We start from the raw sequence: 15221 nt of genomic DNA on the forward strand, positions 1-15221 counted from the left end.
GATAGATAGAAGTCATTTTTGTGCTTTATTTTTTTCTACAGCTAAAAGGCTATATTCCCGCAGTTTTGTTACACTTTATTCGTGTCAGTGGGGCAATGCTCACTGGTATCACCACAATTTAGTTGTGGGAATTTGTGACAACATACATAATATGCATGGCCCCAAGTGAGGCCTCCTTTACTATTATTATTCTGTTTACAAACTGTTCCAGTATCAACACTAAGATACTGGCCCTCCAATGTTTATTTATTATTATTATTTTTTTGCCACTGTATTTATGTGAAATCTTCTTTCTTTTGACTTCATTTTTACATCAAAAGCAACGGGACATACCGTCCAGACACTTTGAAGTAATTTGTAATACTTTTCCCCACCCCCTTTTTTTTGACTGGCTCAAACCTATCAAGCAACTGGTTTTTCCATACGCAGATAGGTACCTACTTGACTATCTACAGTCATACCATGCTGGACATGCCCAATCTCGCCTGATCTTGGAAGCCAAGCAGCATTGGGCCTGGTCAGTACCAGAAAGGGTGACCCTCTGGGAATACTGGGTACTGTAGTATCAAGGAACATACTGATAATGTCAATTATTATCTTTAAACATAAAGCTATACACTATTACCGTGGAGCCGCTATGGCCGCTAGACCACGTGCACGTGGTACGCACTTTGTACGCTATTTGCGTACAGAGTCCCGCACGTGGTACGCACTTGGCGTACACACGCTGCGCTGAGTGTACGGAATACACACAGCGGGCGCACACACAGTTGATAACCTTTAAGCCTTGTTAATAAAACACAGTAAGAATATGCTTATACTCTAAACCTTAGTAGTCAAATACTGTAATGATGTAACGCTTAAACCTTAACAATGTGTATGCTGTTTGAGCGATTAAGACGCTAAGAGAGCCCTTTGCAGGAAAGTGAAAACACAACACCGGGTTTGGTTAAAACCACAGCAGCTCTAACACTGCTGTGGAATAGTCAGAGAAAAAGGGGAAAACAATACAAGTTATACACTACAAGCTAACACAGAAATCTAACAGAATAACAGAGAATAAGACGAACAATGGCGACCAATGGCTACAGAGAATATACATACGTGGGGAATCTTTCGCATGCGCGACCTGGAATCCAGTCCTCAGCTATCAGGTAGAAAGCCTTCAGAGACATGAGGCTGGCCAGGCAACAGTGGTCTTTATATACACAACATACATTCACAATACAATGGTACCTGTAATCTCATTGTTCATTGGACACAGGGATGTGTCTCTACATTACAAGAAAGGTAATAGGTGGATTTGAACAGGTGGGCTGTGTCTTTCCCCAACTGCTCTGGTGGGAGGTATCCACAGGATTCCCGCCGCATGTGTAATTTACAGCAAATACAGTTAATGTTCATAATCTACTTCTGTACATAACTATACGCAGGAGCGAGCGATCCTTTCCTAACTAACATCGGAATGTTACTCTTAAAATACCCTACAGCTGGATACTAGACACCACCTTTCAACCTTTATCTGACCCTTCCTATCATGCAAAGAGGAATCTCTCTGTCCAGGAACAGTTTAAACTAATCATACTCGCTGACATGGTCTAGGGGAATATTAACTACAAAATGCACTATTTGGGTTAAATGTGCTACGATCGAGTCGCACGCTACACGCTCACAAACTCCGCCGTAAATACACATCTCATGTGCACGATCGCCGGAGCGATCCTACGCAACTTGCGGGTATGTGCACGCACGGGGGAACAGGTGCACGAGCAGCGTGCATGTGCATGAGGGGTTAGTACAAGGGGTATGCATCATGATATTTTTTCGACTTTGACAGTCCACCCTTTAGCAGTCAACAATAACTGCCACTATCTAAACAATTAAGCAGAAAAATATACAATACAATGAAATACTTATAAATGATTGGGTGGAGGGAGGAGAGGAGAAGGTGGGAAATGTATGACCTAGTGGGATAGTAAAAGCATGTATGTATGAAATTCATGTCTGAGGGGTCATGTATCATCATGCCGTACATGTTCTAGATAAGCTTCGAGGTATTGCGAAGTATACATTAAATCCTTCTTATCCCGTATTAAGGGTCTGTAAGTGGGCTAACAAACACTACCGAGCTCTTTTCGGCTTTTAGTTCCAACAAATGGGGTGCACATTAGTTGATGATACATGGAGGGGGAAAATATGTGAGTGCTAATATATGTACCTATATCACCTGTCGACTATGTGTGTCACTACCTGAAGATCGTAGAGATGAAGATAAGAAACATGTGTTATAAATACATTCATATGATAATGTGTGTAATTGTCCTTGGATGTCTTGTCCGGATAGGTGTATCTTTGCTGTGGGTGGTAAGCAAAGTTTTTCAAGTGTCCATAGAAAGTTAAAGTCTCTAAAGTGACTCGCAAAGTCTGTGAAAAAGTTCATCAAAGGTCTGTAGAAATGTTCATCAAAGGTCTGTAGAAATGTGCATCAAAATCTTCTTCCGAGTGGATGTCTTTTTTACCTTGGAGAAAAACAAAGGAGAAACGGGTGAAAGAAACGGACCGTGGAATCACGTCTTATCACAACATTGGGGTATATTTACTAAGCTCCCGATTTTGACCGAGATGCCGTTTTTTCATCAAAGTGTAATCTCGGGAATTTACTAAACTCAAATCACGGCAGTGATGAGGCCATTCGTATTTTTTTGGAAGTTCATGTTTAAAAATACGAATGAATACACCATCGGTCAAAACGCGGCTGTTTAGGTATGAATCACGGTCATTTACTAACCATTCGTATTTGTAATGTCTACCGTGATAATGCATTTGCGGTCGTGAAAAAATACAAATCGTACAAAAGTCCTAAAAAAAAGTAGACCTGCTTTTGATAAGCGTGTTTACATGTGTATTCAATTATTCATTAGTCACACCTGAATGTTTGGCCCTATAAAAGGCTCCCAGGCACATTTTGAATATCTCTCACTCTGAAATGGCGGCTGTTGTGTGTGCTTCCGATTTTTTGGTTGCTGGGGGATACCTGAGAGTGCTCCATGACTCTTCAATAAATCAGGGCCAGGTAAGTGAACATGGTCAGCAGGTTGAACAGGTGCCGCGGAGGCTGCGCCAGCCTCATTTTTTTAGGGAACATTTAAACTTAAACGCATTGTCTGATGATAGGGTCATACAGATGTTTAGGCTAAATCGAAACAACATTTTCCATCTGTATGACCTTGTCAAACTGGGACTAGACCCTGAGACAGCACGCTCTCGCTCTGTCTCAGGCCTGCACAAACTCCTGGCTGTGTTGCACTTTATGGCTACTGGGAGCTTCCAGGCTGTGACAGGCGACATCATTGGTATCTCCTAGCCCACCTTTTCCAAATATTTGAATCAGGTGAGTTGAAATATACATACACGTCTATGTCTAAGTGTTGCTTCTGTTAGGTCTTAGAACACAGTATTGTATTGAATACAGATCATGACACTCACCTTATATTTATTAATGTCCACTCAGGTTTTGGATGTCTTGGAATCCCATATAAATGCCTCTATCTGCTTCCCTACCCAGGAGTCACAGTGGCATGCAGTCAGGGTAGCTTTCTATGAGCTTGCTGGCATGCCCAATGTGCTGGGGGCCATAGATTGCACACACGTTGAGCTGAGACCACCTAGGGGCCGCCAATATATTTATACTAATCGACATATGGCCAAATCCACTAATGTCCAGGTGGTTTGTGATGCAAATCTAAAAATGATGAGTGTGGTTGCAGGTTACCCTGGCGGCTGCCATGACTCCTTCATCCTCAGTCAGTCATCTCTCTTCGATAAATTTGAGGACGGACAAATGCCTGATGGCTGGCTGCTGGGTATGTTCCAAGTGTGTTGTGTGTATGTGTGTTAACTTCAAACTCCTGTTTTTTTTAGGGTAATTATTCATCATACACATGTACTAATGTTGCCTATATCTGTTTTTCAGGTGATGGTGGTTATGGCTGCTACTCTTGGCTACTTACTCCATTGTCCCAACCTGATTCTCCTGCTGAACACAGTTACAATCATGCACATAAGTCTACGCGGAACGTGATAGAAAGATGTTTTGGGGTGCTGAAATCTAGGTTTCGGTGTCTGGATAAATCTGCTGGGCTTTTGTTGTATAGTCCCTCAAAGGTGACTAGGATTGTGTTCTGCTGCTGTTTTCTCCATAATCTGTGTTTGCAACAACATCTGCCACATGATGATGAAGAAAACAGTCAGCAAGCAGAGGAGTTAGAAACATCTGGTGACAGTGTGAGTACAGATGTAGGGAGGCAGGTAAGGCAAAAAGTTATTCTGCGATATTTTACCCGTAAGTATTATTTAGTTTTAAATCACCTTGCCTAACCACTTTTATTACATGTATTGTAGGGGGTGAATGTTTTTTTTGTTCGTTAGTGTTTGTTCTTTATACTGGTGTGTACGTTTATTTTTTACAAACTTAACAAAACATTGTCAATCATTACCCCATTAAACCATACACACATAGCGTGTTTTACAATGATTGACACGGACACAGGATTTTTTTGGGAATACAATAGCAAAACATTTATTGTGTTACACAAATTTCATGTCTTACTCATTTTTTTTTGGTGTGTGTGCTTGGTGCAGAGGTTTGACCAGGGTCGCTGGCCCGTGTTCTGCTTGAGCGTCGAACAGGGGAGGTAACTGGGGTCTGGCTAGGGGTAGTCGTTCCGGAGCTGGAGCTGACTTGTTGTGCTGCCAGCACAGTAATGCTTTGGCTGAGGTTGTGAATACTGGCATTCAGCTGATTATTTGTGGCAGTGTGGCTGGCAACAATTCTTGACAAAGTTTCATTCACTACTTGGTTGTGCTGTATGGCTTGTATTAGGGCTTGTTGCTGCCGCTGTTGCTCATCGATTACTCGAGTTAAATTTGCAAGCATTTGCGTGTTGTCCGCCCTGATTTGCTCCATTGAAGTAGCTATTCTGCCTACCTGAACAATCAGTCTGCCCGAGTTCCTACTAATGCGAGGAAGATGATGGGGCAGACTGGCAAGGTGTTGTGTGTGTGTGTTCAGGTAGGCAGTGTTTTGGACCTGTTGTGTGGCCCAACTGCTCCAAAAGTCTGCGGACATTTGTTGCTGGGGTGGAGTTGGGATCAATTGGGGGCTTACGGAGGCTTGGAGCATATCCTGCTGCTGGGTTGGCTAGGTAGGATCAACGGGCTGCAGGTGCAGTGTAAAGGTAGCCTGTTGGTCAGATTCCTGCTGGTCGTCCTCGCCCATGATGGTTGGTTCTGTATGGGGTTCACAACAGCCACTGTTTAGTAAAAAATATATTTCTTTGCTTGTCCTAAACATGGCATACTTAATAATACTTGTTACAGATTTTGTGTTGTCCAAAAAACTTGGAATATTGCCTTTAGAAACACATATGTGCCTTCACAGGCGTGCGCAGACACTGACTGGTGGGTTCCGCACCAAACTTCCCCCCCTCCACAGCATTATAGTGTTCTCTCACCTCCCCTGTCCTGGATATAGACTGCTCACCTGGACGGGCCAGAGGAGCGGACCAGGTAAGCAGTCTACATCCAGGACAGGGGAGGTGTGAGAACACTATAATGCCATGGAGGGGGGGGGGGGTGGAAGTCCTGTGCGAAACCCGCAATTCAGTTTCTGTGCACGCCTGTGTGTGCCTTCTAATTTACACAACACAATATTTTAAAAATGTGTTTTGTTCATAGACTCTAAGCCATAATGATATGTGAAACACGAAGATATTTCCCCATTTTACATTAATGCATGTTAAAATTGTGTATGGCCCTTCCTTTTGATAAACACACACAAGGCAGTAAATGTGGTTTCTAACAAACTCATTAATTTGTAAAGCCAGTCATTTTTTTTTAAATATTAAAAATTAAAAATATATTTTATTTGTGTAAATTTAAAAAAACATGCAAATGTGTTAAGTTGGACTATGTTTATAAATGGTGATGTGGGCCATGTTAAACATTTGTATTAAACCATGTGTTTTTTAATGGTTTTAAAAAAAAATGTTGTTACAAAAACAAAATGGATGCTATGGCCAACATGACATCTGAAAATGGGTGCTGTAATTTAGGCCAAAAAACACATGTGCTTGGTAATTGACATTATGGCCATGACTAATAATTTGCCAAAATATAATTGTCTTGACACTACACAAACAGTGGTGCAGCTGAATTAACCATGAGAAGACCTAAGGATTTGAACAGACAATGATATGTGCAAGGTGATAAAGGCACAAGGCAAACAGATTCGTTTTTAAATTTATAAAGATTAATAATACACTTTTTCTGCATATAACACCTTGCACATATCAGTGCTTAGTAAAATTATTATGACTTATCCATGTTCATTCATAGTCCACTCTGTGTCAAACTTTTAATAATTTTTGTTTAAAATTTTTTACTCACCAGACAGCTGAGGTGATCGTGACTCATCACTTTGAGGACTTGCCAAAATTTCCAGAGGTGGCTGGGGCAACACTGCGGAGATGCGCCGCCTGGGTGGTGAAGATGGAGCCGCAGACTCAGACTCCACACGACGTGTCTTACTGGGCCTCCTAGGCAAACTCACAGAGCCCTGTGATGGCCGCCTTAGAGGAGGGCGGCTTGCAGAAGAAGAACCTATGTGAAAAGAAAAACATTATTATTTTTTTGCTTCTATGTGTTTGCCGAATATGTGAATACAGTGAATTCTTACCTGCATTCCCACCATCTTCATCAGTTGGCTGTGGCCTGTCTGTGGTGCTTCTCTGGCGTACTGTTGATACATTTGAAAAAACATTATGACCATACTTTAAATACTCCTTGTTATCTGAACTTCCTTATTGTGATGTAAACATCTGGAACCTAATGTTAAGTAAACTATTTTTTGTTTAAGCTATTCTGGATTCATTAATTGGGTGTGTATTCTTCAAATAAGATGGTGTTGCACTAAATAATCCACATCCAAAGGTTAATTCTGCACAATATTTTGCAGATAAATTTAAACAACAAATTGACACAAACAACATTAAAAAAAAAAAACACAATACACATCAATAACAAAAACAAAACAATATTTAATAAATGTTCTTTTAAAAAACAGTTAGGGACAAGCAAGATCTCTGATTATGTATTAGAACTACACATACCAGCATGCACTGCAACAGATGTACCATTCACTAATAACAAAACTCAGGCAATGCATGATGGGACTTGTAGTTTGGAAACACCTTTACAGCTACAGGTTGCACAGGCCTGCACTACATCACCAACACAATGTTTCTAATTTTAAAAACACAGCAGCATAAACATTTGTAAAAATGCAATATAAAAAAATAATTTAAAACAAACTCACCATCCTGCCTTGGCCGGTCCGAATCCCGGACATGAGTCGCAGCAACCACTTCGGAAGGAATAAGGGACCGCACAGGCTCCTCCCAATCCCGATAAGTAGCACGGAAGGGGTGTCCACCCCCGGTTTGGCGGGCTGATTTGGCCTCCATGGCCATCTTGGCCTTGACACGGCGCTTGATGTCATAAAAGCGCTTACGACACGTGTCCTCAGTCCGCCTCACCACACCCTCACTATTCACTGCCGCTATAACTTTACCCCACAGGACAGACTTCCTACGTGAGGACACCTTGGCAGCATCCTGCCCAAACAATTGGCGATGATGCCTCATCAGCTCCCGCACCAAAGCCATGTTTTCAGCATAGCTGAACTTAACATTGCGCCCAGTCTTGGTAGTGGTGCGTGGCTGCGGAGCCACAGCACCATCACTATAACTGGATAACGCAGCAACAGGCACCCCCTCCTCCTCCTCACTAACCTCCTCATTCTCACTCACCTCCTCCACCTCACTCTCCTCCTCCACCTCACTCACCTCCTCCCTCTCACTAACCTCCTCCACCACACTGACCTCTGACTGAGACATTATCCCTACAAACTACAAAAAACACAGATAAAAAAAAACAGAAAACACACTCCTCCACTACCACTACACACCACACACCCAACACACACACACACACACACACACACACACACACACACACACACACACACACACACACACACACACACACTCGCAAACAATGACAATAGACTTTAAAAAAAAACAAGGACAAAAAAGTAGACAAACTTTGAAAAAACTACACAACAAGTAAGACAATACTACTTACACACACAGTACAGCACTCAACAATCGAAAAACTCTGCAACAAATCCACCAAAAACTCCAACAAACTCACCAACTCCTAATACACCTTCCTCTCTCCTCTCCACTAGCTAAACCCACGAGGTGCGGACAGTTTGGGGCGTTTTTATAGTAATGTGCACAGACACTCCTCCATCACGAATACAACCAATCACGGACGAGTGACAAAAACGAAACTTAGAAAAATAAACGCGGCCGTGAACGGACAAACACTGCCGGAACAGACATGTGACGCAGTTGTAAAAAAAACCGAATAACACGGCCGAAAAACAACAAAAACGGCCGCATTCTAACGAAAAAATCATGAATGACATCGACATCGGACAACACGAAAAATACAAATACGACAGCTTAGTAAATTAGGCGTAACAAATTCAAAAGTTGCACAAACACACTTTCGATGTCATTCGTGATGATTTTCAAACCAAATCGGTAGTAATACGAATCTTAGTAAATATACCCCATTGTCTCGATTGATGGGTCATAAATTAAACCAGTTGTTGTAACAATGCCCTCGCTCCTTAAACTCATCAATTTGGTACTGCGCTTGCAATGCATTAAAATCCGAACACATCTAAATATCAATCCAATCATTATGACAACTCTCAGGATACAAAGGAGAAATTTCCCTACATTCACGATAACATTTTGAGCCCATTCTCCTAAACCTGAGAACCAATTGCGTGGGTTCAACCATGAAACCCAGCCAGCCAGTTCATTACTCACAGCAGTAAGGGTAAGGTTGTGTCTCCTTCGGAACTCCCACTTCAATTGCAAGATATCGTCCATCTTTTGATCTATGACCTCGGTTGGGTCATCGGTGCTGTTTGTGATATATGTACAGCACTTCACGCCATACTGAGTTGCTAGGGTGACACAGTACCCGCCTGTCACCGCTGTGAGGTAATTGAGAACCATCCTGTGCTGGATCAGTTCCGTTTTGTAAGCTTGCAATTCCCTCCCAGTATACCTGAAGGTGTCATCATACATCTCGGTGATATTGTCTATCAGGTTCGCTAGTGCAGTAATATACCTAAAATTTATAATTCCTCTGGCGGTACGGGTGATATCTAACGCGAGTAGGAATTGAATCCCCGTGGATTCGTGGATCAAATCAGAGGCTGCGTGCTCTGTCCTATCTATAAGGTGTCTCTTAACAATGTGTTCGTAGTGAGTGTGAGTGTTAGGAGCTTGAGCATTGCGGTGAACGTCTTTCATCTTATCATGGGTAATGGTCATTACTTCTGGCAACACTCTTCCAACGTAACACAATCCCTCTGAGTTTGGGGCAAGCCACTTATACGCCTTCCTCCCACATATGAAATATGCATCATCGGGGAGGACATATGGGACAGAATATGACATCACCATATTGCAAACCTTCCAGGTGAAAAATCCTATCCCTAACTCTCTCATCTGTTCAGTACACGTATCAGGCTGTATGATATGCGCACAGTATCCTGGTGATACTTCTCCAACCCGCATGGTCCTACTTCCTAGAGTGTACCTATACTGAAAATATCTCCCACCGTTGGCTATTTGGCATATAAGTTCTGAGTCTATGGGCATTCTATCGGCTCTGTGTGAAAATGCCATGGTTTGGTTGTTCCATGTCACTTCCCAATTTCCCGGCTTTCGGGGATTGGAAATGTTAAAACATACTAAGGACCTATCCACATGATATTGGTGGAGCTTCAAACTAGGAGGCCTAGAAATATTAAATTTCTTGTCCACCGGTCTCCCACCCCTTAATTCAAGTACCTCACCTATTGTTAAAGAGTATGGCACTAGTCCTGACTTGCTCTGACCTTGAGGTAATTGTGAGCACACCCAGCATTCTGTTTGGTTTAAAACCTTACCCACTAATGAGTGATAGTCACTCAATGGATGACGGTCCATGTTGATATTAAGGCTGGACTGACATCTCTGGATGCACCCGTCCTCAACTATGTTTTCACAATTCCTACAGATACAATTTTCCTCAGCTAACAATCCTTCACAATGTCTCCTAGTGTCATGACTACCAGATCGTTTTCTGATACTCGCCTTTGCTCGGTGATTGTGTTGCTCTTGGAATTCTACGAATCCGTCCTTGTCATCAGAACCCATTCCAGATCCTCTCTCGACCTCTCTGGTACTCTCACCGAAACAGACTGTTCTGGTCAACAGCAGGGTCAACAGGAAAACCCGTAACGCAGTCTCTTGGGGTAAGTCCATCTTGCAGGAGGAGAAAGAAAAAGTGGTAATGGGAGGTAAAGAAAATAATTAGAAGGGAAAGAAAATTGGTACGATAACCGCCTCTAGTCTTGTTGTTCTCCTTGCTCAGATGCCGTCTCAACAGTGCTTCCTCTCAGTCTTTCCAAAACGGACACTCCAGTGATACGATATTCTTTCCGAATCATCGACCTTTCTGTAAGGAGCATAAATCTTGCATTACCATTTGTTTAACTGTTGTGTGACATACCATCCTTAGAACATGAAAAAAACAAAAAGAGAGAGAATAATAGAAAAAGAGAAAAATTGTCAGATTTCCGTTCACTATTAGGCTGTCACACCAACATGTCTATCGGTATCTCTGCACAGTCTCCCCCACCAGTGTTTCCACTCTCCACCCTCTGTGCATGGCCAGGCACAATGATGCTGGTAAGATATACTGGGGTTGGGCAGACCTCTGAAAAGACCAAGTAGACATGTGACGTTTGAGCTGTAGTTCTGCTGGTGAACGTCAGAGATGAAGAGGAAACATTTGAAGATAAATCACAGAGTTTACCTGGCCGCCCCTGTATCTACAAGGTATGATCTACCAACTATACTTCACTGGCTACAGACTACAGGTGCGGCCCAAAATTTTTCCTATATGATCCCTGATTACAATTACGTGCGTCATACAGTGTGTCATGTTCAGGTCTAGGGGGTCGATATACCTTATGTGGGTCTCTAAATCTGCAACTCCGTGCATAATGTCCTTCCCTCTGGCAGTTATAACATTTTACCACATACGACTTACCAACAGGGGTCTGGGGTTTAGGTTGATGTGGCTTCGTTGTCAGGACTTTTATACTTATTGTCATCAGCTTACCCCCCTGTGACTCCCTGTGTTTACTGATGTTCCGATCGTGCTTAACAGCGGACTCTCTTAATGCAGCCACCGAGATACCTCTCCAGTTAGGTTGAGTGGTTTGTACTCTGGTTCTCAACGTTTCTTTTAAACCTTCCATTAATACGGACACAGCTACCTCCCTATGATGCATATTTTCCTCAATGTCCACGACCCCAGTGTATCTAGCCATTTCCTGCAGTGCTCGGTGGAAATAGTCAGAAGCAGTTTCACCTTCTTTTTGTCTAATGGAGAAAATTTTCTTCCACTTGACAACAGTTGGGAAATATTTTCCTAATTGCAGATTGATTTGTCGTACATTCTCCTGATTGTATTCCTCAGTGAGAGGTACTTCTGCGTTTAACTTACAATCAGTGATGAATTTCGCAGGGTCAATATTGGAGGGTAGACATACTCGTAGCACTGTTCGCCAATCTTTGTTTATGGGTTCGGTGGCATTACCTAGTTCTTTAATAAACCTTTGACATGCGGCTAGATCTTTCCTGGGATCGGGAAATTCAGACATAATTGTCCTTAATTCTGTCCGGGACCAGGGACAATGCATTGCAATGTTCCTGACCGGAGTGACTCCCAGAGCGTCAGTCTTTCCATTTGGGACTGCAATCACCCTGACAGGATTAAGTTCAATTACATCACTCTGGGTTGATTCTACAATGTGAGGTGCAATTGTCTGTGCATAATGTACAATACCGTACTTACCTGTGGACACAACCTCACCTGACCCTCCATTAGGGGGCTTTACTACTGCCCTTACCGATTGGGCCGTGCCCACCTGGGTGTTTTGTATGGTGGCTGCTGGAGAAAGTGCCGACATCGTGCTGAGCTCACTTTCTTGCTTGTAATCCTGAGGGAAGTTTAACATGGGGTGCAACTTGCACGGGTTAGAATTTATACATTTATCAGTTTTACTCCTATCGTCATTAATACATTTATTACATTTATTCTTATTGTCATTAATACATTTATTACATTTATTCTTATTGTCATTAATACATTTATTAAGTGCACTATTATTATCATATACCAGTATGCCATTCTCTGTAGCCATCATCTCTCCTGTTATGTACGGTGGTTGTGCAGTTGCCATCAGTTTCCTGCTAGGGTTGGAACCAGCTGTGTAAGCTAATTCCCTCTGCATATCACTCTCTCGTTGCCATAAATGTAAACAGTTTGTGTGTCTGATCCTCTGTTTTTGGGATTTTATGAGACAGATCCTAAGCCTTAGATTATGCAATATCTCTGAGTCAAAACTACCTATCCCAGGAAATGGTGCTTTATCCCCCACAGTCATTCGTGTCCATTCATCACAAAAGGTCTCAGTGTGGGGACCATACTTCCCCCACATTACTAACCAAGCTGACCCCCAGGGTCTGAAAATCTCTGCCTGAACCCTGGCTGAGAAACGTCCCTGTGTTGTGCACTTGGCTTCCATTGTGGACCTTTTTAACACAGAAAAACTTCCTAAAATGCACCAAACACAGTAGTCTACGGTGGAAATCCTTAAAGCTCTTCCACTGAACTTCTTCTGCTCAGAGTATCCCCGGTCCGCCTTCTAGCAGACACATGTAGCCGTTGCAGGCCCTACCTCTCAAGATTTTCCTGAGAGATCGGCGACAATTCCCTAAACCTTTACTTTACACAAATCACGCTTGCATGTGCTCCCTACAATGCGTATGATGACAAGATTTACGCACAAATATGCAAAACCTCGTATCACGTTGCGTCACGTGTTGCCCATACAACCGTGCGGTCCAATCGTACCACTTATAGACACTTGTTATCTATAAATGGTAGGATCACTGGAGTCTCCCTACTGTGCTCCAAAACAGCCGGAGCGTAATACCACGAAAACTTTTATCACACTCCGTTGCATGTGTACACCTGGACCGTGCTCGCACGCTTTCACCTAGACCGTGCTTCACCAAGCTTCACCAAGATCACCAAGACCACCAAGCGGGGTTCAATACACTCATACCTTTTTCAACCCACACTTATCATTCTATAGTTTTCTGATCAGAAAAATCCTTTCCTGTTAACTGATAGCTTTCCCCAGAGGTAATACAGAAAAAAAGGTTTGTTTTTTTTAACTAAATATTGGATACTGATCAATTTGTGCTATTATCGCGTGGCTACCGTATCGCCTAAACTAGAACAATGCTATCGTGTGATTTGTATTTAGTGGGCGTATCTGTACGCACGTTGCGTAATTTACGCCACGTGTGTAGGCCTTTGCGTTGCATACGCAGTCCCGTACGCTGTCCGAGACACGAGTACAAAGGCCGGATACGTCCGCAGCAATACAAATAACACACTTCTATAAATGTAAATGATATTTAACTATAATCGCTTACCCACACCACACAGTATCTCCTGTATAAGCCTTTATAACTGGGCCAGGCTGCGTGTGTGTTTTACATGTACTCCCTTAAATATTACTCTATATTTTTAACTAAATAGCAACAAATTTCTCAGCACGGGTCAAAATGTATCTAATAATCAATGCTAATGGCAACAAGAGAATAGATATGCAGAGTACACAAATGAAATACAGGTGTGTGCGTGTGTTACGTGTGTTGCGTGCGCAGTTGGCACCAAACAGAAATTTAACAAATTTAAAACAAACAAACATTAGCTTTACGTTCTTACCTTCCGGATCCCACCAGCATCCCTTCAAACCAAGCGGAGCAGACGCTTATCTAATCAGCACTGATGTATCCCCGACCACAAAACGGCTAACAGGGGATACTACCTTCCCGCCCTTTGCTGATAGATAAAAGTCTGCCTTTTCCTGCTAGGCTGCGGATATGAGGAGAACCGGACGAGCTCTTAATTGATAATGTCAATTATTATCTTTAAACATAAAGCTATACACTATTACCGTGGAGCCGCTATGGCCGCTAGACCACGTGCACGTGCTACGCACTTTGTACGCTATTTGCGTACAGAGTCCCGCACGTGGTATGCACTTGGCGTACACACGCTGCGCTGAGTGTACAGAATACACAGCGGGCGCACACACAGTTGATAACCTTTAAACCTTGTTAATAAAACACAGTAAGAATATGCTTATACTCTAAACCTTAGTAGTCAAATACTGTAATGATGTAACGCTTAAACCTTAACAATGTGTATGCTGTTTGAGCGATTAAGACGCTAAGAGAGCCCTTTTCAGGAAAGTGAAAACACAACACCGGGTTTGGTTAAAACCACAGCAGCTCTAACACTGCCGTGGATTATTCAAAGAAAAAGGGGAAAACAATACAAGTTATACACTACAAGCTAACACAGAAATCTAACAGAATAACAGAGAATAAGACGAACAATGGCGAACAATGGCTACAGAGAATATACATACGTGGGGAATCTTTCGCATGCGCGACCTGGAATCCAGTCCTCAGCTATCAGGTAGAAAGCCTTCAGAGACATGATGCTGGCCAGGCAACAGTGGTCTTTATATACACAACATACATTCACAATACAATGGTACCTGTAATCTCATTGTCCATTGGACACAGGGATGTGTCTCTACATTACAGCAAAGGTCATAGGTGGATTTGAACAGGTGGGCTGTGTCTTTCCCCAACTGCTCTGTTGGGAGGTATCCTCAGGATTCCCGCCGCATGTGTAATTTACAGCAAATACAGTTAATGTTCATAATCTACTTCTGTACATAACTATACGCAGGAGCGAGCGATCCTTTCCTAACTAACATCGGAATGTTACTCTTAAAATACCCTACAGCTGGATACTAGACACCAACTTTCAACCTTTATCTGACCCTTCCTATCATGCAAAGAGGAATCTCTCTGTCAAGGAACAGTTTAAACTAATCATACTCGCTGACATGGTCTAGGGGAATATTAACT

The 15221-nt window shown here is 42.6% G+C and overlaps 1 pseudogene; it reads left to right on the plus strand.

Moving 5' to 3' along the window:
• The first annotated feature begins 447 nt into the window (after nt 1-447).
• On the plus strand, nt 448-566 carry LOC134938795 (5S ribosomal RNA; annotated as a pseudogene).
• The last annotated feature ends 14655 nt before the right edge of the window (nt 567-15221 follow it).

The sequence above is a fragment of the Pseudophryne corroboree genome, chromosome 6, assembly GCF_028390025.1.
Source record: "Pseudophryne corroboree isolate aPseCor3 chromosome 6, aPseCor3.hap2, whole genome shotgun sequence".
Taxonomy (NCBI): Eukaryota; Metazoa; Chordata; class Amphibia; order Anura; family Myobatrachidae; genus Pseudophryne; species Pseudophryne corroboree.